The sequence below is a fragment of the Rattus rattus genome, chromosome 2, assembly GCF_011064425.1.
Source record: "Rattus rattus isolate New Zealand chromosome 2, Rrattus_CSIRO_v1, whole genome shotgun sequence".
Lineage (NCBI taxonomy): Eukaryota > Metazoa > Chordata > Mammalia > Rodentia > Muridae > Rattus > Rattus rattus.
In genome coordinates this window covers 97,187,129-97,213,723 of record NC_046155.1, presented here as the reverse complement: position 1 = coordinate 97,213,723, position 26,595 = coordinate 97,187,129, and the positions used below count along the sequence as shown (strand labels likewise).

The following is a 26,595-nucleotide window of genomic DNA, read 5'->3' as shown; positions in this document are numbered from 1 at the left end:
CCATAGGAGCAGCAGGCACAAAGGCCCTGGGGTAGGAAAGGACTTGTTTGTTTTCTAGTAAAAGAAGGTGCGTGCAGGAGCATTAACAGGACAGAGGGAAGTTCCAGCACCTCGCAGGGTCTTAGGGAGCACAGGGAAAACCTAATTCAGCCTAATTCTGAATCCTGGTGGAAGGAAGCTAGTGATGACTAGATTTGTTCATTCCTGTCACTCACTGCCTATCTTGATTGTGTCCACATACTTCTGTTGAATGTGTCTCTCTCTTCTACTTCTCCACCACTTGTTCCTTCTAGAGGTGCCCTGGGTCTCTGAGTGTCTGAGGTCTTCTCAGTAGTGCTGTGCCCCATCCATGCAATATGGAGCCAGGCAAGGGTCATCTCAGGCATTGTCTGCCGACCTCGCTCAGTGGTCCCGTGAGAAGGGTTCTCTGTCTCTAGCTCACTCTCACTGAGCCCTCAGTCCAAGCAGGGTTCTTCTAGTGTCCGGCTTGCTCCCAGTCCTGGGAGCCACCGCAACCTGTGCAGCCTCAGACTACCAACCTCATGGCTAATTCCATCTAAGCCCCCAGCACCAGGCTTGTGGTCACCCCAGCCTCACTTTTGTCAGGAAATGATAGGCTTCTCAGATGTTCACAGTCAACACTAGGCACAGACATACCCTGTCCTCTCTGCCACCTGACACACACATGACACAGCAGCCACACCTACAATGCTTCTAGGAGCAGGGTCATCTTAAAGAAAATGCTTGCTTTAATTTAATTTAACATCATACTGATAAGTAATAGATTTCTGTTCTTTTTTATCTTTTATTCTGTTGTTTCTTTAAAATTTATTTCTATGTGTTTGTACAAGTATGCCATGTGTGCTCAGATTTGGACAAGCATCGAGCTCCAGCCCCCCCAGAACTGGAGTTGCAGGCTGTTGTGAGCTGCCTGATACAGGTTCTGGGAACTGAACCCAGGACCTCGATAAGAGCCGCAAATGCCAAATCTCTAGCACCTCTTTAGGTTTTTAATGAATTAATAATTAAAGTCTATTTTGATTCTCATTTCCAATAAGACAGATATTAACTTATACGTGACCCACATAAACTGGAGGCCTAACTGATTTTATAATTATAAAGGACCTGTGAGACCTAGACAACATAGCTACCCAAACTTCCTACGAAAGCTCATGCTCTAATTAACCAAGCTGTGTGTCAGCCCCTAGATGTCAAACTTTGTATGAGACCAGACCTACTGGTGTGGGCTCGGGCACTGCAGCACAGCACAGGGCCAAGAGTCAGCAGCTCTCCATGAGCTCACCACCATGGCTTTGGCTTCTCTAACACAGACCCTCGTCTCTCATCCCCAGAAGCTGAGAGGCTGAGGACCTAATGCTTTGTGGATATACTTTACAAATAGCACTGATGCCCTACGTTCAGGTGACTGTAAGGACTTTGGTATGATTTCAGTCTGATAGCCCATTTCATACCTGCGTGCTTTCCAGATCTGGCATTAAAGATATGCATCTGCCTGCGCTAATTAATCTCTGATGTTTCCCAAACCTGTCACATTGACAAAAAGAGTCCAGATTAAGTATTCACACGAGTTTGGTGAATATTATTCCTTTTTTTAAAATGTAGGCCATTCTGTGACTTCCACATAGACTTCAATTTCTGTGCCAAGATGTAACTAAAACAACAATTAAAAGCTGAGGACTGCGGCTGGAGAGATGGCTCAGTGGTTAAGAACACTAACTGCTTTTCCAGAGGTCCTGAATTCAAATCCCTGCAACCACATGGTGGCTCACAACCATCTGTAATGGGATCTGATGCCCTCTTCTGGTGTGTCTGAAGACAGCAGTGTACTCGGATATATAAAATTAAAAAAAAAAAAAAAAACGAAAACCAAAAAACTGAGGACCAGTGCTCACTACAGCATCACATGTTCTAGAGCTCAGGGCTTCCTCTTACTCTGCCCCTACATATTATTTTAAGACTTTACAGAAAGTGAAAGTACCTTCTCCTTTTAAATAAGTCATGGCCTATGAGGACATGCACCGGACCCAGTCATTCTCTAACACTCACTGTCCCTGGCACCCAACATACATGGCTGCTGAGAGGGATCATTGCCTGCCTGTCAGCCACTTAAATCCACACATGCTTCCCCAATATACAGTCCAATATACATGACACGGGGAGAGCATGCATTGTGTTTTATAATTCTTAGGAGCACACATTCCAAAGACTGTTTTTTCTTCACTAGTACTGGGGATTGAACATGGAGCCTCACAAGTGCTTTCTGAGCACACCGCCATGAGCTGCAACCCCAGCACTCCAAGGACATTTTCATAATCAAAATGCTCCACCGTGCTGCCAACAAAAATTTGGCAATAATATAGTGAAAGTTCATATTTAAAATTCTTAAAAAGACTTTACTGAGATGTAATTGACACGCCTTATAATTCACCCACTTAAAGTATATGTGCAGTAGCTTTGTGTGTTGACGGAGACACCTGCTCATGTGCACATGGAGGCCAGAAGTCGGTGCTGGGTGTTCTCCATTGCTCTCCCCCTTGGTTTTTGAGACAAAGTCTCTCACTGGTCCTGAAAGAGCTCACTGTTTCTTTAGGCTGGCTGGTCAATGAGCCCCAAGGATCCCCTGGCTCTGCCTCCCCTAAACACTGAGGTGACAGGCACACACAGTTGATTATTATTATATGGTTGCTGTGAACATCTTACATAAGTTTTTATTGGCACATATTTTCATTATCCTCAAGTATATATCTAGCAGGAGAATTGCTAAGCCATATAGTTGTGTTTGGTCTTTTCCTCTCCTTCCTTCCTTCCTTCCTTCCTTCATTCCTTCCTTCCTTCACCCTGTGCTCAGAATCAAGCCCAGTGACTAATACATGCTAAGTAAGCACCCTACTACTGAGTTATGTCTCCCTACGTTAGATGTTTTGAATAATCATCAGACATTTTTTGATGGCTACACCATTTTACATTCCTGCCAACACTGTACCAGGTTTCTAATTTCCCTACATGTCTGCTAACACTTGCTATTTTCTGTTCTTTTTGATTTTTTAAACTGGGGGCTTTCCATGTAGACTTGGCTGGAATTCACCCTGTAGACCAGGCTGACCTCATATTTTCTGTCTTTTTGAGTATAGCCTTCCCACTAGCTATGGGATGATTATCACAGTATAATTTGATGAGAGTTTTTCTACTGGCTAAAGTGTCCAGGATCATCTCGGGTGCATACCCATTGTTTGTATATCCTCGTTGGAGAAGTGTCTATGCAGACCTTTGCTGATTTTTTAAGTTGGGTTATTTGTCTTTATTATTGAATTGGAAGAGAACTTGGTATATTTTAGACAAAGGTCCCTTTGAAGATAAATTATTAGGAGGTAGCCATTCAGCTTGTTTACGTAATGACTCTTATTTGGTTGACTGCTAAAGCTCTGTGAGTGTTGGTGTTGTTCTCGCACTTGACCATTGCGTAAGCTGGACATCTGCGGACAGAGCCCTTTGCACTCAGCCACAGAGCCATTAGGTGAGCAGCGGCATGGAGAGCCTGCCATCCTGCTTTGAGAGCAAGGACTGTGCTTGCTACCTTCTTCCTAGCTGACAGCCAGGGACATTTACACAGCCAGGTGGTGGAGGTGCACTCCTTCCACTCTAGCCCTGGGGGGCAGAGGCCTTTCCCTTTTTGTGTGTTTGGGAGCTCAGGTATAAATGTAGCATCTTGCTCGGCTTAGCATCTGTAACATCCTTCCTCGACCCCTCACACTGGCCTTCCTCTGTGAAGTTGGCTTTTCAAAGCCCCACAGCAGTGACATCCGCTGGGGGAAGCTATGCAAAGAATGCCTCTCAACTGAGAGGAACTAGTGCTTGGTTCAGAGATAGGATTCCTAACTCTATTTTTTTGTGATTGATTGAGCCTTATGAAATGAATTATGAACCATATGAAAAATGAATTTGGTTTGATTTTAGTTGGCATCAAGCTGACCAGCATAACTTAAACATAAGGTATTTGAAGAAATAAACTCCAAAAGAATGATATATCTGAACTCTGGTACTCATTAAAGAAGAACATTTTAAAATTTATAAGCTTGAGTTTCCAATGATAATAAAATTAGTTTCTTATTAATGTAAATTTAGTACATAAACAGCCAAAAATTAGATTAAAATTAACTAACTCAGAGGCAGCAGAGCTGAATGGTTAAGCACTTAGCTGGCATAGTAGTCCACCCTACAATCCCAGCACCCACAAGGCTGAGACAGGAGGATAGAGATTTATAGAGTCTTATAAAGCAGTGCTTTATAAGACCGTGTAGCTTGCGGCTTATAGAATAACAGCTTAGAATTGGTAACTGTCATGCTACTGGCACTCGCCCTGAGCAGTCCGATACAGTGTGCCTGCCTTTTAAAAAATGGAGACATGGCTCATGTCTGTATAGATGAGACTGACCTCAAGCTCCTTCCTGAGCTTCCTGCCTCAGCTCCTGGGCGCTCAGAGCACACAGTTAAGCTAGATACAATTTTAGATAAGTTGTTTTAGGTCGTGCAGTCTGTTGTCCTTTCTACTGTTTTTCCATTTAGCTGTATTGTGGATGCAGTTTCTGTTGGTAAGTAGAGCTATGGAAAGGTTGTCCTGTAATGTGCATATAACATAATTCCCTCAACAGCTTCTTTATTGGTAGACATTTAGGTCATTTCCAGTGTTACTTTATTCTTCCACTGAATTATTTGCATATGTGCTAGACTAAATATCTAGGCCAGGCATGGTAACTCAGACCTTAATGCCAACACTCGGGAATCTTAAGGCAGGATGATCTCTCTAAGTTCAAGGCCAGCCTGGGTTATAAGTTCCTGTCTTAAGAAGAGGAGGAGGAAGAGGAAGAAGAGGAGGAGGGGGAAGAAGGAAAGGAAAAGAAAAGAAAGAAGAAAGAAAATAATAAACAATACTTTTTTTAAAAAAAGGTTATATCCAGGGTATTTGGAGTCCCCAAAATGTTGTTCTGAATTAATACCTATGCCTTGTAAATTACTCGTGGAATCTGCTGACAATTGACTTATGCCAGCCTGTGTTTACCCTCTTCCTCACCAGCAGCCCAGGTAAGCGTCCTCGCTGCCTGCAGTATGGCAGCCTCCTCCAGCAGGAGGCTGAAGCCACTCTTCCTGGAGATGGCTCTAGGATTCTCCTTAAAAACCTTGAGCAGTATGTTTTCTATTCACTATAATAGGCTATATAATATTTTTAACTCGTGAGCAATTAAGTCAGGCTGTTTGGGACTAAATCTAAAATTTGATTTGAAGGAGGCTGAGGCAAGAGAGTTGTGAACTTAAGGCTAGCCTGGGCTACATAATGACTGACAGTTACCTCGGGGAAAAAAAATGGTATACACTAAAGCAAAAGCTACAAAATGCCTCATTCTACTTAAGGAAATGAAAACATGAGTGGAGATAGGCACTGGAGGGATCAAGCAGGCAGATTAGACTCTGCGAGTTACACTCAGCATAGAAGTCAGAAATAACTGGCTTGAGTACACTGTGATACATGTATGAGTATATGTAAAATTAGCTTTAATTTCTTTAAATTAAAACTGAGGCCTACTGACTTTTTTTTTTTTTTTGACATTCTTAAATTGGTAGAAATGCTTGTTAGTGACAGGGAACTGGAGTACAAGGTTCCTTCTGCGTGGCTCACCACTATGTGGTTTCTAGCATCAGGGGACAGGTGTGCCAACACATGCAGAAGGCCACCCACTTCAGAGAGTTTCCCCTTGCTCCCTAGGATTCATTAATTCATAACGGAATTGAAAAGATAAATGTATTTTTTTTCTGCCTTCTGAAGTATAGCACTATACCCTGGGCCGGCTTGACTTGGCAATATATGTGGCCAGGAACACAAATGTCACTCACTGGTCAGTGTTGTGACTTTGACTGGCCCTCATATCAGCAAATTCTCTCCAAGCCTTGAGTCCCATGTTTTTATGTGACAGGGCTTATAGCCTCCAGTGTGCCATGGAGTGGTTTTGGCTTTAGGACTAAATCTAAAATTTGATTTTAAAACTAAAGTTCTCTATCTTTGTCCCACTGTGTTCAATTTTACAAGTGACAGTCCTCTCTTGTTGCCAGGGTGCCCTGCAAGGCAGCCTAGGGCCTCAAGCCCTCAAGGTGACACCAATGAGTCTCAGTGTCTCTGAAATAAATGTTCTTCATTCCCTCTGTGAGTGCTGTTTTGCTCCCTGATTTTGGAGCACGTACACAATTTAGCATGCATGCACGCGTGCGTGCACACACACACACACACACACACACACACAGGAGCATACACGTATACAGACACAAAATAAAAATAGGTAACTCTTTAATTTTTTAAATGTATATGGATATTTTGCCTGCATGTTTACCCGTACAGCACAAGCATACAGTGCTCGTGAGTGCCAGAAGAGAGTGTCAGATCCCCTGCAATTGGAGTTACAGACAGTTGTGAGACGCCATGTCGTTGCTGGGAATTGAACCAATATTGTTGGGCTAAACAACCACTGTTCTTAACTGCTAAGACATCTCTCCATGATGGTATGGGAAAATGATCATTTAGAAAAATAATCTAGGTGGCTGAAAAATGTAGCTTTGATGTCATTGCTAGCACAGAGTAAGCTGGCACGCTCTAGCAAGTCTGTAATCCCGAGGTGGAGCCAGGAGACTCAGAAGTTCAGGTAACTCCTTGGCTAACATAGTAAGTTTGAGTCCAACCTGGAATACATGAAACCCTGTCTCAAAAAGAATAATAATAATTTGGCTCTGTCCAGGGACGTTGAACATCTGTACATGTGAGTGTTTATAGTAGCAATAGTCATATAAGCCAAAGACTAAAGACAGACTGAAATCTATCAGTGTCCATCACTAATCGTGGCATGTTTACGTATGGTATACTGTGCCACCACAAAACCACGCAGTGACTAGAACGTTGACTGCCCAGTGGCAACGCACACAGGATGGTGCTGAGATTGCTGCAGTGTTCAGTTCAGATCCAGACAGGTCAGCAGTGCTGTTTAGGAATGAGGCTGGATTACCAGAGGGAAAGGGAAAGAGTTAACACAAAAAGGGGTTCCTGGGACCCTGTGGGACCCAGTGACTTCTTCCTGTAGACTGAGTCGTGGCTGCACAGTGTTTACCTTATCTTGATCCTTTAAACTGCATGTCATATGTTATATGCTTGTCTGTGTACAGCAATGAAAGGGTGTGTGCAGCACTGTGTCAGCTGAATACTTGTCTGGTCTGAAGATGCCATGGGCCATGGTGAAGGCATGGTTTTATTATCATGTACCCCAGAGGAAAAATAATCCAGAAGTAGAGCACTTCATTATCTTAGCATTACAAGCAAGTATGTCTGCTTTCATTGGTTGCAATAGCATATTTGTAGGCAGAGTAGGCTTTATATGTGTATTCTATAGACCTAATTGCCTGTGGTACTTATGTGTATTAGTGTGGAAGCAGGCCTGGGCTAATTTCTGGTGGAAAAGAAATTTTAAAGTGACTGAAGCAAATCTGTGTGGTGTATTTCTGGTGTTCTATATTATGGAAGGATATGCTGGCAACAGCATCTGGGAACATCTGAGAGTATGTGATAGAGCAGGCTGTCCACAGATGAGCAGACTGGGTTTTAGACAGATGTCTTTCCAGCATTCCGACAAATGTGTGGGATTTCCCAAAATCCTGGTGGTAAATGAGCCTGTGGGCATTTGCTCCTCACAGGTCAATCCCTGTGCTCAGCACTGAAATCAAAGCTAATTACAAGAGAGTGGGAGAGCCTGCCTCTGTGCCAGTCACATACTAATTGCGGTGGTCACTCTATCCAAAGACGGCTGAACTCTGACCGCTAAGCTAACCACAAGAAGGAAATTACTTTGTATAACTAAGCCAAAAAAAAATTTTTTTGGATTTCATATGTAATGTCACTTAGGATTCTTTTAGAAGGCTTGTGAAGTCTTGCTTTCTTTTAATATGCTCTCATAATGACAAGGTCCCCTGAGAATGAAATCATCCAAGCGGAATGTGCCTGTGTCTTAACTCTGATAAACATCACTTCATGGTATTTTGGAGATTAAAAGAGACTAAAACATGTAAATGTTGCTTTCAGATTATTCCAACCAAGGAAGCCCATGTCCCAGCAGTCAGAATAGCTTAGTCCCAGTCAGGGCTGGGCCATGGGCATCCCACATTGGCAGGACTGCCTTAGGTCACTGCTCTGTCTTGTGTGTTGACTTGGAGCTTGTGATGTTCTGGAATGTAATTGCTTTGTCTCTGAGGCACATTTATGTGTCCCTCTGCCCCTTGCCCTAATTCATCATCTGCTTTATAGTAATTCCACTCAGACAAGACCGCCAGGCCCCACTGGAGGATGTGAGGTGCTGTGAGTGGATGCATGTTCTAATCAGTGACATTAGTTTATATCTCCTTATTAAGATGCCCATTACATCCATACCAGAAGAGATAACACGCACACTAATGCACTTTCCGTCATCCATTGGGGCTTTGTTATTTATTTCCATAAAGGCGGCAGTAATAACCAAGTGTAAGAGGCTAAGAGGACATAGGCTTTTAGTCACGGTCTAAGACATTTAGTGAGATGTTACTGCGAGCAGCAGAGACATCATTGTTATGTTGTCGTTTTGATCCTTTACCCCTTCCTAAAGCACAGCCATTATGATACACCTCATTTTATTTATCTTAAAAGTTAATTCATATCTTTTGTATAATTGTTTTACAAACAAAATGTATTGTCCTAGTTTCTCTATACTTTGTATCTTGCTTTTCTGATTTTAAACTGAAGCATAGAATATACACAGAGGTTTGTGTACTTGGACATCGAAGCCGGAAAGCACTCATTGAATGTACTAGTCTAGGTTCTGGGTATTGGCAGAGTGATACAAAAGTTTCTTCTTAGGAAAAACAGTGCAGAGGCTGCAGGGATGGCTCAGTGGTTAAGAGCACTTGTTCTTGCAGAGGACCCAGTTTCAGGTCCCAGCACCCACATGACAGCTCACAACCATCTGTAAGTCCAGTTCCAAGAGATCCAACAGCTTCTTCTGGCCTCTGTGAATACCATGTATGTGTGTATTGCATAGACATCCATGCAGGCAAACACTTATATACATAAAATAAAAAGTAATAAATTATTTTTTAAAAAAGAGAACGAGAGAAGAAACTAGTCTAGAGGCTAGGAAGTCTGGTTCCGGATGCTCACCGCTCTCGAAGAGGACTTGAGTTTGGTTTCTGGCACCCACATCAGTGAGGCTCATGAATGCCTGTAACTCCAGCCCCAGGGGATCCATATACGATTACATTTTCCCTACTGCATCAGTTTTACCACAGTAGCTGTTCGGGCAATGTCTTTGGGTTTTTATTATCTTCTCCTTTTGAGCCTCTTGACTCCATTGTGACTCGTTTGAGGAACCCATCAGGGACTGCATTCTGTGCCATGCACACCTGTCTGTTTCACTTTTGACTTTGCTTTGCAGAGCTATGCACACAGCTCTTCATACAGGAAGCCACAGCTCTGCAAACCTGCTAGCTCGTGCCCTTCTCTCTCCCTTCCAGCACATTACACATTCCCTCAGGCTTTGACTCCCCGTCCCTGCATGTTATCCCAGGTGCAGGAGAATTGGGCCGTGTGCGGAGAGCCTTTTGAATTTGCACTTTGTATCAGGATTCCCTACTGTGAAGTGCCGCAGGCTCACTGTAGGGCAACTGCCGTTGCTGTTCTCTTCCTAAGTCATTCCACAAGTCAATACTAGCATTCACGTTCACTGACTATCGGGTCAGAACCGATTCCAGGAGTGGAGTACACATCAAAACAGCTTATTGGAGCAGAGTGTTAAAGGTGGGAAAGTCTAATGGATGTCGGATGTCTACAGAGGAGAGCAGGAAAGCTGAGGGCAAGTTAGGAAGAATTTGGGCCTTGATCAACCCTGAGAAAGATCCATCCAAATTCACAGAAGCCCTCAAGTTCAGCTGCCCTTGGAGGACGTCGTCCATGTAGCACAGGTCTTATTGAGCATCTCTGCCAAGCAATCATTGGCTGAGGCACTGGAGCGCCGTGCAGATCCCGAGCGTTAGCTGGACCATCAACCAATTGCACACTCTGCAGTAGGTGTGAGGGATGTACAGCATGGCCCCCATGCTCATGCTCGCCTGTACACAGCACAGAAGCCCTCTGATCCTCAGTTCAGAACAGTAATACAACCAACACAGGGTCGTTGTAAATACAAAATAGGATATATATCAGTGAGATATTAAATGAAGTATATAAATGTAAATCATTAGAACATAGTCATAATAAATATTAGTTCCATCTGTACCCACTTTCCACTAGCCTGTGGTTACTGTTAGCTAGCCAAGAGCCTGCCTTTCTCACTACACAGCATCGAGGCAGGAGTGGTTCTGAGGCGGCCAGTGTGATCTGCAGGGCAGCGTGTGTCTGCAATCTGATTAGGAACTTATTCCAGATGTAAATCGGCCGTGTCAGCAAACGCTGCTCAGCTCAGGAGCTGCTCTTTCTCCCCTATGACGATGTTTTTCAGTGAAGGAAGCGTTCACTTGTTGATGCTTCATCACAAGCCCCTTGTTTGCTGTCAGTGGTACTTCGAGAGTGAGTGCTGGTCCAGGTTAGGTAATTACACAAAAGCAGAACCAGATCAAACATTTTTCAAAAACAAGCTTTTCTTTTTCACGGTCTGTGGGGTTCCTGACTGGTGTTCTGCCTGCCTGCCTGCCTGCCTGCAGGTTGAAACCCTCCATTCAGTGCATCAGCCAGTCATGTCACTGGTGAGGAAACTGGTGTCCTTGTCATCCTTCAGCACCAGGGCCTGATCCTCTCTCAGTCAGTATTCTGTCACGGTTTTCAAGCCCATTTCTGGGTCTATTCGCTTTGCAACCCATTTCTCAGCACTTGATGAGCTCTTGCTACATGTCAGAGACCATGCCTGGCAGTGGCCTTGCGCCCTTCAGTTCTGCCCAGCCACATCCACTCTGTATGGGTGTTCCAGCCTGGTTTAAGCAATGCAGAAGCAACATCTTGCCTGGTTATGGATTTGTGAAGAGATCGTGACCTCTTACTGCTACTGTCTAAGACAGGTTGAATCATGAGTGCCCTCCTTAGATCTACAAGCCTATATGTTTTTAGCTCTTTTCACTACATATTCCATAAATACTGATATCACATCCATAACAGTACCCCTGCCCCACAATGGGTTTTGGAATTTCCCATGGTTCTTCACTTCTGTGACTTTCTTCCCTGGAATGGCCTTGGGCAGGGAGCCGTGAATCCAGGAAGCTGCTCGGGGCCGTCCCTGTGCAGGGACTTGAGGTACTGGCTATATTTTGTTTTTAATTGTCAGCATCCTTTCCTGTTTGAAATAAATTCAGTGGAGATTTGCTATGTTTTTTCTGTGTGTTCCCATATCTATGCTAGCTTGTTAACATGATGTAGTAGACCAGGAATATCCAGTTTTGCTTTCATACTCTTAGAAACTAAAGTGCATGTTTCATAAAATTAAAGGGTCCCAAGAGCCAGTTAATATAAAACAATATTTTACCAAGGTCAGAAGTGATTTAAATATGAAAGATCATATTTTATCATAACCAGAACAGGCTTAACCAAATCTAGACAGACAAATTACTAGTTTAGAAATGATCTGAACTTACCAACCCCCACCCCCAGGAAAACAAAAAGAAGAGAAGCAGAAACCCACAAGCCTTGGAATATGGCACCAGGCGTGGTCTCAGGGATCCCCGGGCTGTGGCTCTGCAGCGTGATGGGAAAGGTTTTGTTTTCATTGTCACGCTGCGTGCTCTGTCATCTGAGTCCTCAGCATCGATGTTTATAGCAAGAACCTGCATCCCAGAGGGGCGGCCCAGTTTCTCATACCTTTTCATTGATGTAATTTGACTTGTTTTGGTTCCTTTCCTAGGGTCTAACATTTTTGTGAAGCCCTAACATATAAATTATTGGCTTGCGTATCCCACAGCATCAGCTTCACTCGACGATGTGCTGTCTCTGCAGTTCCTTCATTTTCTTGTGTGAGAGATTTATTTTTCCTCAGTGGGTCCTAACGTTTCTCCTTGTGCACACACTCTCTCTCACATACCCTCTGGCACGTATGCTTGTGACTGTGCCTGGTACACAGGAATACCAGTGAGAAAGTCAAACATATTCTTGGCAAATTCCTCTGTAAGCTTCCTGGGAAATTTTCAGCTGACAGGTTTGGTTCTAAGACTGATGTGCTCACTCAGTAATGTGGTTTTTTTTTTTTTTTTTTTTTTTAAATCTGTTTTTTGCTTTTTCTCCTTAGGGATTCTGACTTATTAGGACCTTGCCTGCTTCATGTCCTCTGTGAAAGCTCGTAGACTCTTGCTAACCAATTGGTATTGCAAAAACCAATGTAAGCAAAGAAGGTCCTGTCATGGATAATAGACACGAAGCCTGAGTGTCAGACGTGGTCCTTCAGCCCTGTGGCCCCGGTACCAGGCAGGATTACCCCACGTTACAGACGAACTCCTTAAACCTCAGGAAAATGAAATAACTTGCCAGGCTGTGCAGTTAAATGAGGCCCAGGATCCTTTCTCCAAAGATCTTTCTGTGTGTTATTTGATTTGGTCCTGAAGATTGACAGGGGTAATCTTCTGCTTTCACACTTCAGAGTGAGTAGATATGGTGGCATCCTTGCCTACTACAGTAGGCATGTTTCAGTCCTGGGCTATCCTCCAAATGAAATGGAACTTGACATTTGTCACCCCACGGCAGTGCCACTGTGGCTGTCCACCTGATGTTTTGTTTGTTGATTTAGTTTGGTTTTTGTAAGAGATGCTTTTGTAAGAGGTCTTGGTAAGAGATGCTAGGTAGATTTCCAACTCAGATATTTTCCTGGCATACTAAGTGCCTTTTTATAAGGAGAAAAGGCAACCAGCAGCCTTGCAAATCTGTTCACATTTGTTCCTCGCTTAAAGCTAAGGGCCAGAGCTGGGTGGAATGGTGCACACCTTTAATCCCAGCACTTGGGAGACAGAGCAAGCTCCAGGACTACACAGAGGAACCCTGTCTTAAGAGAGGGAGAGAGAACCATAGGTCAGTGTAAACTTCTCCCTAACCTTGTTGAAAACCCATCAGTCAATCAAATACGTTAATATTCTTATATTTCTACTGTTGTTTTATATGTGCCTCTTGCTAAACTAGTAACTTCCTTATGGCCTGAGTCTGAGTTATCCATGAACCTGGCACAGTACATAGCATGTACTAGGGAGTCAGGAAGCGTATTCTTGGAAAATGACTAAACCAGTACCTTTCTTACCAGGACTAAACACTAAAAACTCAACCTGAGAGGAGTAGCCGCCAAGAGAGAGGTGGCCTGCCTCTGTCTAATGAAAGCTTCTTACAGCTGTTCCTGGCTTGGCGTGTGTCTAGGAAGATAATACAGGACTTTGAGAAGTGGAGTGAGAGCGAGCAAGTGAGCATTATACAATAATTACAGATGGGGTTTTCAATTGTGAGGTTCACTATAGAGTAAGTTAGCTGGCTCTTTAAAGAACAGCTAATGTCTTTCTGTATAGATCTTTGTCCTGTCATGAGGTTGCGTGTATGGTGGAAGCAGAGTGGGAGAGAAGCTGGAGTCTGAGCACGTGATGTGCTATGCAAGTCTCTCAAGGTCTTGGAGCTACTGCTGGACCTTTGTCTACAGATGTGCCCTATGGTTCCTGCTCCAAGGAAGAAAACACTAGTGCTCATGTCAGGGCAGGAGAATGAGCGTACTTCTGGGGACATAACTATGGTTTTCAGCCAGTCTTCTGTTGTTAGTCCGATTGGGCTGCCATTCTAAGAAGTACTGGGAAACAGGGAAAGGGTTCAGTGGGACCATGAGATGAGACCCAGAGTTTGGGTGCGCAGAATCCAAAAAAAAAACAGGCACAACAACATGAGTCTGTAAGCTGGTGTGTGGAGAGGAGGCAGAGGCAGAGGCAGAGGCGGAGGCGCAGAGGCAGAGGCAGGGGCAGATCCCTGGGCCAGCCTGCTCAGTAGCTCCAGGTTCAGTGAGAAACCCTGTCTCAAAAACAACAAGTAAAATGGAGAGCGACTAAGGAAGACAATCATCATCGACCTCTGGCTTCTGCTTATACATATGTATACACATGCATGACCATGTACACACACACACACACACACACACACACACACACACACACACACACAGAAGTTTCCACAAAGTACCTAGAGCCGCCAACTCCTGGGGATTCTTGAGGGGTAGCTCAGATTGCCTCTCAGCTTGGTTTCAGATCCAGTGTTTTCAAGTCTGCTAAGTCAGTTACTGCTTGCAACATTTAGGTACTATTCTATCGCTTCTATCTGACTTTGTTATTTGCATTTAATAGTGTCCATATGACTCCATATTTGTACATATAACTTCCTCTTGGCAACTCTGCTGGTGGTGGTATAAGTGGCTCTTGTCAGATCAACTACCTGCAGATTAAACAATAAAAATTAGGAATGAAAGTATAACAAAGGCACCAACAAAAGGCAGCAGAGAATAACCAGAAGTGGGAAGCTACTAGAGAGTATGTCCTTGAATGGGACATGGTGGGGGTCTTATTTAACAGGTTTTAGCCTGGGTACGAGCCCCTGTCTATAGTTGGTGGGCCACTGAAACTCTCCTGGATATTTCTGTTCTCTCAATCTTTATCTCAGAGAACAGATCTCTGGAGAGCACAGCCTGGGAAGTGAAGGGAGACATAGATAAGGAGAGAACTAGGAAAAGAGCCTCAGGTGCTATGTACAGCCTCTGCCCAAATCCCTAACTGACTCACGAACACTATCCAGACCTGGAGAAGTCCCGTGTCCCCCACCAGCACTTGAAGTTTGAGGTTAGCCAAGTTAATGGTCTGCTAAACAAAACTAAGGGGCCAGTGATTTCGAATTGTCTAGGATGTAACCCAAAAACAGGCAATTGTGAAGCATTTTCAAGAAAAAGCATTGAAGAACACCCTGGAGGTGACCCAGGACTTGGAATTAGTAAACATGAATTTTGAAATGGCTCCTACAGGTATGGTAAAGGATGAAAAAGAACAAACACTCCTTCTCTGGCTTGTGGATTTGGTTTGGTTTGGTCTTGGGGGTTTTGGTTTCTTCTTTTTCTTTTCCTTTTTTTAAATAGAAACCTTTACCCGGGCTGTTCTCAAGCTCGCCGCAATCCCCTTGCCTCATCTTCCCAAGTGCTAAACTACAGGTGTAGGCTCAACAGAGCATCTATTTTAAAGAGTGCAAATTGAATTGTCCTCCTTATGCATGGGTTCCACACTGACTGATTCAGAGATGCAGGTCAGAGGCATCTGCACTGAGCATGGCCTTTCCCCTCTCCATCTGTTCACATAGTGTTCACATTGCCTTGGGTACTATAAGTCATAAGCAGTGGCTTAAATGCAGTGTCTATGGAAATGCACATAGGTTCTGTGCAAAGAATATGCTGCTTTGTAAAGGACGCTTGAGTACACCCAGCTTTGTTGGGGCAGAAAATCCTGGAACCAGTCCTTCACAGATAGGGAATAACTGGCTAGGAAATGTCAGCAGAAACAGGAAACTATAAAGGAAAAAATACAGAAGACAGGAACACTGAGGGGGAAGCTTTTGTTGTTGTTGTTGTTGTTGTTGTTGTTGTTGTTGTTGTTGTTGTTTGAGACTGTTTCTCTATGTAGCCCTGGCTGTCCTTTGTAGCCCTCTGTAGACCAGGCTGGCCTCAAACTTCGCCTGCTTCTTCCTCCCTGGTGCTGGGATTAAAGGCGTACAGCAACAACAACAAATTTGAAAATAGAAATCAAGCCTCTGGCTAGGTTTAACGGTAAAATGGGAATTGCAAAGTCTTAAAAAAATTTAAAAAACTGAAACTTAGGTTACTAGAGCCCCAGGGCTTGTGGGACAAGTGCTGAAAGGGCTGCCCTCTCTAGCTACAAGGAAGGGAGGTAAGAAACCCAATACAGTACAGGGGCTTGTGGAACATTGTGTATAACTAGAAAAAGAAAGACAGAATGTGCAGAAGAAACAAGTTACAGATAAGTGGTCAGAGCTGGCTGTGGTGGCAGAGAAACCCCAGCTACTCAGGGTCTGGGGCAGGAAGACTGCAAGTTCAAAGCCAGCCCGGGGACAAAGGAAGTTCCAGGCCAAACTAAGCAGCTTAGTGAGGAAGCTAAAATGGTAAAAGGTTCTGGGTTCAATTCTTAGTGCTACTCCACAGAAAGTGTGTGAGTGTGAGAGTGTGTGTGTGTGTGTGTGTGTGTGTGTGTATGTGTGTGTGTGTGTGTGTGTTTGTGTATAATATATAATATACATAATACAGACTCAAACTCAGCAAATCCAGAGTGAAAATAACACAATCTATGCAGAAGAAAAGAGGCCGCAGCAGACATCTTCGGGCGATCATGTTAACCTGGAAGTCTCCCAAAAGCTCTGAAGTGGAGAGAAAAATCATATTTCAAAGTTACAAAAAATTACAGTGAATTTTTAATTTTTTTCCTCTTTGTTTTAACCAAATTACCAAATTCAGCCTTACTTTATTGTGCTCAGCAGCAGAAAGAGATCCAAGCTAGTGAGTGATCATCCCGAGTCACTGGTCTACTCTCCCTGCCAGCCCTGTGTGAGTCTGTACAACAGAGATCCCTCGCAGCAGTCTTTGCACTTCCTCCTAACAGGAAGCTGAGCAAAGTCGTCTTCATGGGCCAGATTTAGTCCCTCTGTGGTGTTCAGCATAGTTCCCGTGAGTGACATTTTACTTTGACAGCAGAAGTAGGTAAGCCAGAGTCTGAATGTCCTCTTGGCTATTTATTAGACACTGTATACCTTTCCAACCTTCAGTACTGTCATCCCAAAGCAAGTGGAAGAAAGCCTTGATGCTTTCATGAGCTGTAGGTTAGATGCAGTATAAAGGACATCGCAGAACACTTGGCTTGTGGAAAGCTGGTAGTTAATCATGTGAGTCGCCCCCACTGGTTCAGTCAGGAAAACCATCTCCATGTAAGGTTGGAACTGCTGTCTCAGCCAGTGTCTTAGCTTGAGCTGTCTTGAGCAAAGCATCACAGATGAGTAGTTAAACCAGCAGCCTGTTTCCCAGGATGTGGTAGCTGGGTATCAGGTGAGGGCCCTTCTAGTTTGCAGGACCCTCTCTTTGTGTCTTAGCTGCTGAGAGCAGCGTGGAAGAAAACATGTTGTCTCTCCTCCTTCTTCCACTGATCAACACTCACGACCTAATTCATCCTCAAGCTGCAGCTCCACACACCATCCCATTGTAGAGCAGGGTCCCATGAGAACATTCAGCCCGTAGCAGCCAGGGATAGAAGGGCCTGGGATCATCTTTGAGGCTGAAGGAATAGCATGCCATGGGTAGACTATGAAGAGTGAAAGGTGGAGGCTTATTCCAGGACTGACAGTGTTGCCTGGTGCCTGGTGTAGCCCTCAGGAAGGGACGTGAAGGAGTGAGGCTAGGCAAGTGCTGCCATACCGATGTTTCCACAGACAAAACAGAGTCCCTAGGGAATCAAGGACCCCATCTTGTTGATCTTTATTTCATCATGACTTCATAAATGCTTACCTGATACAGAGTAAAACTGAAATGGAAGTTATTGATAAGCTCCAAAGTTTATGTTAAATCTATCATTATTCCACTTAATTTAAAACATAAGTAAAGAATATGTCCAAGGGAAGGAGATAGCCATCTTCATATTTGCAAGGTTGTCCAAGAGGAGTGAAATTAAACCTGGATGAGGCTCTGGGTTAACATTTAGAAATCAGAAAGGGAAAATGTTTAGCTCACCACAGAACTAATATTTTTAGCAGGTAAAATGACTGGCAATGGGCTGGGACGCCTGGGATGAATTAAGTCTCTGAGTTACTCGCTGTGTGCATGCTACAACTAGAAGACTGTAGTCAAAGCCATAGGAAATAAGTCTGTGGAGCCATAAAACCAAAGAGCCAATGAGGGCAAGGCTCTCCCTGCAAGGGAGCTGAGCCTCACCAGGCCCATCACTGCCATGGAACTGCACCAGGCTCTGCCCGTGAAAGACTGCTCTACAGGCTTATTTCAAGGCAGGCCTTCAGAGTCATTGCAGGCTTCCAAGGGCCTCTCCTGTCCTGTTGAGAACACTGGAACTGTCGCCATCTGAATGAAGTCTCAGCAGCTGTCCTCAAGGGCATCAGAACGGAGCCCACAATACCTCCAGGCAGGGCAGGCCAGTGTCTGTCTCTGTCTCTGTCTCTCTCTGTCTCTCTCTCTCTCTCTCTCTCTCTCTCTCTCTCTCTCTCTCCCTCTCTCTCTCTCTCTCTCTCTCTGTTTCTCTCTGTCTCTCTCTCTGTCTCTCTCTCTGTCTCTCTCTCTCACACACACACACACACACACACACACACACACACACACACACACACAGAGGCAGCCATAGAACTGTCCCCCTTTTCTGAATGAAAATCTGTAGCCTCCTTCCTGGGAGAATTGTTTCCTGGCAGTCCACAAGAGCAAGAAAGTGGTGAAGAGAAAACAGGATGTGGGGATTTTTGTCCATGTCTCTACCCCATTCCTTTTCCTTCCTTGTATACAATTCACCATCCTTTGAGGCTGTTTCTTTGTCCCACCTTGCAGTGTGGTGTGACTGTCGTCTGACTCCTTCTTCAGAACCTCATGATTCGGAGCCCTGTTTAAGGCCTGCTGTTCTCTAGCAGCCTGCGTGGCTCTGCTCCTGTTCTCCACACCAGAGCCTTGCGCTTCCTGGCTTCTCTCTTACTTCTGGCCCTCAACATTTGCAAGCCCAAAGCACTAGTCCATCTCCTACCAAACTCCAGACTGCAGTGCTTAGCCCAGGCAGTCTGTCAGTCCTTCCCAAATCTTCCTGTCCCCTGAGATTTAGTTAGAAGTCAGGTCACCTCTCTGTGCTTAATACTCTCCTTTGGGATGTTTGTAATACTCTGTGTTTCCTTTATATTACCATTACTTTCCAAGCAGGAGCTACCTTTCCTGTGTGTCTTTGTAACAGAGCCATGGCCTAGGACATAAAGATGTTCAATATCTGCTGGCTGAATGGAGGCAGTTCTAGCTGCCTCTCCTCTCCGCACCTCCACAAGACAGAAGATAGAAGAGGAAGGACAGACAAGTGTCTCAAGCAAAGCTGGGTGTGTGGGTCGTTCAAATTCCCTTTGGTGCATGTTCAGTCAGCCTGTGCTGGGTTCCAAGTGTCAGCCTGTCTTACCTCCTGCAGAGGCTCCTCCTACCCGACTACTGCCACCATCCTTTGGTTTTCTGTCTGTTTTCTAATGCCCTCACCTCAGGCGACATCATAAGTGAGTCTTGTCTTTTTAAACTTTCCTTATCTGGTTAAGACTCCCAAATAGGAACAGAAGAGAGTCTTGTGTAAGAGAAGTTAGACAGTCCATGATTAACGAGTGAGGCAGTATGGTACAGTATAGCATAGTAGAGTTAGTATTAGTGGCTTGTGTTGAGGGCCACAGTCACACTCCTAGGACTCTGTTGAGGGAGGGAGGATTAACACTTAGGAGGCACTTGCCACTCAAGCATACAGTGCTATGTGTGTACTGATACCCAAGTCCATGGTGACTATACAATCAGTGGCAAGTGCTGTGTGTGGAGGAGGAGAGGCAGAGGCTAGGGAAGGGGGGGGAGAGGGCCGTGTGCAGGTCCACACTGGTAGTAAGCAGGGAAGGGAGGAGAGAGGGCCGTGTGGGGTCCACCCTAGGTGTAAGCGGAAGGGAGGGCCGTGTGCAGGGGTCCCCACAGGGTAGTAAAGCAGGAAGGGAGGGGAGGGGCCGTGTGCAGGGTCCACCAGGTAGTAAAGCAGGGAAGGAGAGGGCACGATGTGCAGGGTCACAAGTAGTAAGCAGGGAAGGGAGGAGGGCCGTGTGCAGGTCCACAGGTAGTAAGCAGGGGAAGGGAGAGGGGCCGTGTGCAGGGTACACAGGTAGTAAGCAGGGAAGGGAGAGGCCGTGTGCAGGGTCACACAGGTAGTAAGCAGGGAAGGGAGAGGCCGTGTGCAGGGTCACACAGGTAGTAAGCAGGGGAGGGAGAGGGCCGTGTGCAGGGTCACACAGGTAGTAAGCAGGGAAGGGAGAGGGCCGTGTGCAGGGTCCACACAGGTAGTAAGCAGAAAGGAAGGGAGAGGGGCCGTGTGCAGGGTCACTGGTAGTAAGCAAGGAAGGGAGGGCCGTGTGCAGGGGTCACACAGGTAGTAAGCAGGGGAAGGGGAGGGGGCGTGTGCAGGGTCCACTGGGTAGTAAACAGGGAAGGGAGGCCGTGTGCAGGTCACACAGGTAGTAAACAGGGAAGGGAGGGCCCGTGTGCAGGGGTCCACTGGTGTAAAGAAAGCCAGGGAAGGGAGAGGGCCGTGTGCAGGGTCACACAGGTAGTAAGCAGGGAAGGGAGAGGCCGTGTGCAGGGTCACACAGGTAGTAAGCAGCAAGGCAAAAGCAAACCCAGAATAGAATTCCAACTCCCAGGCTCTTTAGCCATTTCAGGTGAACAGGATTATTTTATTTTATTTTACTTTGCTTTTTAAGAAAAAGTCTTAGTGTGTAGTTCAGGTCTATCTCAACCTGACAGTCCTGCCTCAGCCCTTAAGTGCTGGGATTAGAGCCACAGGCCACATGGATTGGCTTCTAATTATGTTATTGTTGAGTCAGAAATTTGGGGAGTTAACTGGGAAATTAATGTCAGAATGGTAATTTGAAGGTAGAAGATCACATTATGTAATAACCTTGGCATGGTCCTTGGAACCACTGATAGATATAACTGGCATCTATGTATCAAAGCTCTCCAAAAATTAATAGTACCCGAGGGTGATGTTAAAAGATAGATTAAGCTCTCACCTGCCAACACACTTCTGTGAAATTCTAGCACAACCAAGGAAAATTTGTGATTTTTGTTTTCACACCCTCTCGTCAGGTTATCTAGGACTGTTCCTGCCTGCTTAGGTGATGAGCACATGACATAAACCTTATTTATCAAGAAAAAATTACACTCCTGCCTTTTTTATCTGAAAATAAGCAAAAATAGCTCCTTGCCCAGTCTGCTGCCTAAAGGGGCAGCTCACCCGCCTCGCGCTCGCCTTTCCTCCCAGCTCCCCCTGGCGGCCACTTCCACGGCAGACCCGTCCTCTCTCCTGTGGTTTGCTGCTCAGTTCAGCTCTTCTGTCAATCAGGCAATGGCTTAGTCTACGCCTCACAAAAGGTTTTCCTCCAGGGATCTGGTCACAGCCGGGAGAAGGGAACATGCATCTCACCCCAGTACTTCCCAAGTCAGGTTCTGCACTTGCATGTGTACATGCGTGTGTGCAGGTGTGTGTCAGAGGACACATTGAGGGGATTGGTTTTCTCCTGCCATCGTGTGGTGATTGAATGGGTTCACATTATAAAGAAGTGAGCCTGTAATGTCATAGTCTTCCTGGCCAAGAGCAGGGTGTGAGTCTCCACTTCCTGTGGTCTTCAATGAGATGGTAAAGTTCCCTCAATATAAAGCTTGCCTTCCTGATTGTTCACCTCTAGAGATTTTATCTTTGTTTAAAGTGACTTAAAATGGTGCCTCATCATAGTCTAACCCATGCTTGGTTTGTTTAGTAGTAGTAATAGTAGTAGTAGTAATTGTTGTTGTGTGTTGAGCTTTCTTATTGTTTTCCAGTGAGTTTTCATTTTTCATTTGATTCATTTAGATTTTTAGATTCAATTAATGTATCTATGAAAAAAAAGTGCTTACTTTGCCTGTCTTCTAGTTTTTATTTCTCTTAACTTTTTTCCACTTATCTAATAAATCCATCCTGCTTAGTATGAACTGACTATAGCATCATCACTGTTTTATTTACATTGATTTTTTCTTGTTTTCTTTGTTTTGTTTGGTTTTAACAGTCTCGTATAATCAACAGGCTGACCTCAAATTCACTATGTAGATGAGGATGACATTGAATTCTGATCCTCCTGCCTCCACACCCATTGTTGTGATAGTTGAACTGTGCGACTCTTATGCTCAGAAATGTTAAGAGTGTGCATGTTGGTCCCCCCACCGCACTCCCAGGATGATGACCGGGTTCTGTCCTGTGTGGTCACCCACAGATGCTGAGATTTACTTTTTACCCTAACGAAAGATGGAGATTTTAGAGAACCGCAGTCAACGAAGAGCAACCACCCTGACACCTCAAGTGAGGTGAAGGTGACTGTCTGCTGCTTCTAGCCTTTCCCCTGGGCAATCCACTAGAGAGAGTGGGCTTCCCTGGGACCATCCATGTGTTTGCTAGTGCATGGCAGAGGCATAGAAAAGTGTCTTGGATAGAGTTCTCACAGATGTCCTCCCAAATCTGAAGGCTATCTGTCAGCAACTGCTCAGGCCTGGCCTCGTGACTGTAAAGGACAGCTGTAATCTTGCCCACCTGTATTGCTTTTCTTTTGCTTCATATCAAATGTTCATAAGCCTAGCAGCATAAGTGTTCCCATTTGTTTCTCACAGAGTGGGTCAGGAGTCCAGGTAGGTCTTGCTGGCTTCTCTGCTCAGGGTCTTTCAGGGCCAAAATCAAGGTGTTGGGCTGGCCTGGTCTTGCCGGAATGCTCCTGGGAATTATCCACTTGAACTTTTTAGGTTGATGCAGAGTTAATCTCCCTTTCAGCTGTAGGTCTAAGGTCCCCATTTTTCTTGCTGGCTGTCAGCAGGGCTTCTTTTCTCCTACACCATCCATTATCCTGCTCATATAACTCCTCCATCTTCTGGCCAGAAATGTCCCATCAAGCCCTTCTCTTGCTTCCTATTTCTCTGACTTTCTCTTTTGCTGCCAACCAGGGGTATTGGGGGGGGAGGGGCTTCTGCAAGTGTGTGGTTAGGTTAGACCCAATGGTTTCTCCATTTGCTGTAAACATAAAGGAACACCAACCGGAGAGTAAAGGAGACAGGGACGATTTTTTAAATTATGCCTGCTATTGTCCACTTCAAACTCAAATAAGGAAAGTAAGGTATCCTTCCCTTACACAATTGTCACTCCTTAAATTAAAGGCTTTTGGGGTTGGGGTTTGGCTCAGTGGTAGGGCGCTTGCCTGGGAAGCGCAAGGTCCTGAGTTCGATCCCCAGCCCCCAAAAAAAAAAAAAAAAAAAAAAATTAAAGCTTTCTTCCAGGTGGTTCTCTAGTGCTGGAGGAACCTTTAAGGAAAATGGAGCTTTGTGGGACATCACTGAGGGCAAGTCCTTGAAGGAGACCGTGGGACACTTATGTCTTTGGCTCCCTGACAGATGGACCAGTTCGTGCCAAACTGCCGCCATGATGTGTTACCTCAACAGAGGCCCAAAAGTGTGTGTGTGGGTTGAGGGAGGGGCATTTGATCACAGACCAAAACCTCCAAACCATGGGCCCAAACAGCTATTTCTCAGGATATGTTAATTGCCTCAGGAGTTTCATCATAGTGAGAGGAAGCTGGCTAACAGAAACAGTTGTCCACTGAGTACTTTCTGCTTAATGAGTTGTCAGATCAAACAATGACTCACAGTATTCCACAACAACTCACAACAATGACACTCTTTGCTGGTTTGGGGTGTTTTTGAAGCTCTGTTTATTTATGATCAACCGAGACTAAACAGTAAGCACGTGTGAAGTCGGTGAACTTCCTTGAAACAACTTAAAAGGCATAAAGTAGCTATATTATAATAAAATTTACATTTTTAGAGGAAAAAGAATCCACTAATGAGAGGAAAGTCCATTCCAGAGAAGTCTGACTTTTGAAGCACTTGATTGCCAGGTCCTCTAAAGGAACCGGGGAGACTTCAGAAGTGCAGAAACAGTACAGAAACTGGGAAATTAACTTATAATATATAACGTTGGAAGACTGGATGTGTGTAAGTGTAACTTAACCACAGCTGAGTACAGATGTAAATGTTGGAAACAGAAATCAGGAGCCGAAAGCCGTTCCTTAGATAGGAACTGGCAGTGTCCTGTAAATGCTGCTAGTAAGTGAGCAGCTCAGGAGCGAGCTTTCCTCAGCAGCACACGGTAGCTAACGGTTGGTTAGACTGTGCTGTGGTCCCGCTCTCAGACTTGAATTCGAATGCAAGCTTCTCTTACTTGCTCCCAAGGAAATGTCAGTGCACCCTTGTCATTTAAACATTCTTGTGCATAGAGCTGAATTCACACTACCCATCTTGTGTGACAATTTTGAAGATTACTGAAAATGTACAAGTAATTACTCAATCTGCGTGGCACACAGATCATAGTGTGGAAATGGTGTATCCATAAACACCCTCACTCAGAAGGCTAAGACTCAAAGTGGCAGGGGCTCGTCAAACTCTACAGGAGTTTTCCTCGTTGTGGTTGGTTGGTTAGTTGGTTGGTTGGTTAGTTGGTTGGTTGGTTGGTTGGTTGGTTGGTTGGTTGGTTCAAGACAATTTTTCTCTGTGTAGCCTTAGCAATCCTGGAGCGTGATTTGTAGACAAGGTGGCCCTGAACTCAGATATCCACCTGCCTCTGCCTCCCAAGTACTGGGATTAAAGGTGTGTGCTACCACTGCCCACCTCAAATTCTGCGATTTAACTCTGTCTCTAAATCTCAAATTATTTCCAAATTCTCCTACTACGTATCTGAGTGTTCATATGTATATACGTTTGCACACATTTCTGCCTTCATGAACATTACCATACACAGACTGTTAGATGATTATTGAATTGAGTAACTGCTATTAATGACCAGATATAGTCTTTGTGGAGAATATATTTAGAAAACATTGAACAGGTCTTTGTTCCTTGTGTGCTCAAATTTATAAGAACAGATTTTTTTTTCTTATTAGTGTGTGTGTGTGTGTGTGTGTGTGTGTGTGTGTGTGTGTGTGTGTGTACATACAGGCTGAGATCAATAGGGTTGTGGTTAGGGGTGTAGCATACAGTGGAATAGTACTCAGCAAGTTAAAGCATAAACTACTCCCATGTACAACCTATGTGGATCTCAGTCATGAATGAGAGGAGGCAGACACAGTTATATTCCCTAGGACTGTTTCCACAACATTCTAGAAAATGGCCCTCGTTATACTAGAATGCCGTTTCAGTCAAGTGTACAGTTGCAGATGTAGTCAGATTGTATCAACAAGAGTCAAGAATGCTGAGTGTGATCAGCTTAAGGACTGGGGTGGATGTGAGTTGCAGAGATCAATGCAGAATAAATCACATGTGAAAGTGGGGTGTTCCTGTGTGCCAGCAGTAAGGGTGGGGTCTGTTGGACAGCATGGGCATCTACCCCAGTGGATCCTACACAGCCTTCAGGGCACATGGTCTTCCTTTGAAGGAGATTAGTTGAAATTGTTTACAGTTGCTTCCACAATTGTTTTGCTTGTCCACTTCAGTGTTAATTCCTGAACTTCATGAGTTAACTCCCAAGGGCTGCCAATGATGGAGACTCAGGCTGACTATGAAGTCATAGCCGGTAACAGTGCTGCTCTGGAACTCCGTCCTCTAGGTGTGACATGACCATTGCCATCTTAAGATCAAGCATCTCTGGTTGCCAGGAGACAAGCTAGGGTCCACTAACATTACCTTGGAGGGGGAAGAGGACCTGCGAGGCTGCACAGGTCTAGGTCACTAGTAGCATCCCCAACCCCTTCTGAGGACAAATAAGCCATTAATGGTCAGTAGAGATAGGAACTTTCTTAGATGGTGGAGCCACCTGTGAGCTGCTGCGCTTCTGTAGGTAACCGCTCACCCGTGTTCTTGTGCATAACCCCAGTTAAGCTCACTGCTTCGCCAAGGTAGATGGACACAGTGGCTTCAGTGTAAGAATCTGATGCAAAGTCTGTTTGTAATATAAGGGCTTTTGTAAGGATAAGTGAGCCTCAGATGCAATGTGGTTCATAAATACAGTGAAGCAACACAGTACAAAGAAAAGAGCCTGTGCTTAGAACCCAGAAACTTGGACTCGCCTGCTCTGAGATCTGCTGTGGGGCCGCTCTGTCCCTGGTGTGAGAAACAGGTGGGAAGGCGTTTCCAGTGCCTTAGCTTAAACTGCGTTCCGAGGGCAGTTGATGTACGCCTTGGAGACTGTCTGAAGCCTTGTAGTGCTGTTAGGCTGGATGCTGAGGCCTCAGAACTCGGGGCGGCAGGCCTGGCTATGTAAAGTGTTTACATTACAGCCCATCTATCGTGGAAAAGACTGGCATGTGTTTATAGATGGGCTTGGGAAAGTATTTAGGTCACTCTTGCAACCAGGAGGCTCATAATCAAGTTTTTATGCTTTTCCCTGGAGATGTTGTTGCCAAGACTCACTTTGAGAAACAGTGTGCCTGCTCATGCTAGACTATCCAGGTAGCCCATCCATGTCTTTGAATGAGTTGTAGTTTCTTCTAGAAAAATGGGCTTGGACACGCAGTGCCCTTTTAAAGCTTATAATCTAACTCTTTTCAAGTTAGTGGGACCCCAATACTTGGTCTTGAGTTGAAATATTAGGAACCACTCCTACAGATTTTTAACTACATAAGCCATCTGAAGTTATGTCTTTGATGCATATGTACATTTTTAATTTCTTGCTTTCAGTTCCTGCAGATCAGTTCTCTTTGTAGTC

At 44.8% G+C, this 26,595-nt stretch overlaps 1 protein-coding gene and 1 non-coding gene across 2 annotated transcripts in view; one reads left to right on the top strand and one right to left on the bottom strand.

Moving 5' to 3' along the window:
* Positions 1-26,595, top strand: part of Uvrag (UV radiation resistance associated) — a 257,601-nt gene that overhangs the window by 203,891 nt on the left and 27,115 nt on the right. The gene's annotated exons all lie outside the window — the stretch shown is intronic.
* On the bottom strand, positions 599-725 carry LOC116895061. Its single transcript, XR_004387238.1, has one exon. It is a non-coding gene; the product is annotated as a small nucleolar RNA SNORA17 (small nucleolar RNA).